Here is a 1,324-nt window from a genome sequence, read left to right as displayed (position 1 = left end):
AGATACAGTGAACAAAACTGGAAATTTTGACCATAAGCAACTCTCTTATATATCAAAGTGGAAAAAAATCAATGTAAGCCCATTTTAATTGAAATTCATGAAATACTCATAAACAAAGTCCGCGCCATCAAATTTTAGGCCCATAAAAATGCGGGATACTGAATAAGTCAATTATGAAAACTATGACCACTTAGTAGGAAAAACAAACCCCCGGTCACTTTGAAGATCAAGTCAATAGAATTGAACGGGGGCAGGATCATAACAACCCCTATATCTACGTACATGGCCATTAGATTGTGTGGTTACAGGTAAAACAATTTGAAGAGTTTAGGACAAAAGCTTTGTAATGTCAATCCAATTATTCGAACTCTGTGTGGTTACACAATGACGGTATGGATTTTGTATTATCAGTCATTGGTATAGTAATTATTTTTGTATAGGACCTGTGAAATTTTAAAACAATATTGATATGAAAGCGGAATCGAAGCTTAAAAGAAAACAGCGTGAAATATTTGTCTGTTTTTCAAACATGTCGAAGCGCTGAAAGTATTTCCATGTATTTGACGTGGTTTAAATTGCAAACGAAATGTTTCAGAACTAATCTTGATTAAATTATTTTCATTTATTTTTATCGCCTTGTTGATTGGACACTGTAGTAAATGTGTTTTTAGGTGTGGAAGACACAAAACACTTTTTTTTTACCCTGTCCATTTCATGCTTCACTAAATCAGTCTCTTTTATGTGTATAAATATGAAAAACATACCAATCACAGTTAAGAATTCGCAATCCTAATATTATAAGATGACTTATAATTCTTTAATAAAATTCATTATTTATTTGGTACAATATATGTACGATCCTCTCCAATCGATGCAGACTGTGCCGTGGATTTGAACGATGCAGTTCAATTTTTCTAAAAATAGTTTTTCAATTTGTGCGTGTGTTTTTCGAGTCGTTTTTTATTTGTGTGTGTGGTTTTTTTTAAATTTTTCAATTACATTTTTTTATTGTAGTTTTTCTATCCTTAATGTAAAATGCCATTTTTTTTTTATATTATTGATGCATGTACCTGTAACTTCTAAAACGATATATAGCAATGCATGTATCATGTTTAGTGAACTATGTTTAGTGTTGAACCTCGTAAATGAAGGCATGTTGCTTGTTCTATCCTTTTATATACTTGAAAAGTATTTTCATGTATTTCACCCGAGTACTCCAGCAACCGTGATCTCGTCTTTGTCGGTCAGTACTTTCAACATGGTGTTGTCATTGTTCTAATCAACATCATATATATACAATTGTGTGCCGATATTTCCTGAAAAC

Source organism: Magallana gigas, chromosome 7, assembly GCF_963853765.1.
Source record: "Magallana gigas chromosome 7, xbMagGiga1.1, whole genome shotgun sequence".
NCBI lineage: Eukaryota > Metazoa > Mollusca > Bivalvia > Ostreida > Ostreidae > Magallana > Magallana gigas.
The sequence above is the reverse complement of the archived record's forward strand: the minus strand, read 5'-3'. Positions refer to the sequence as shown.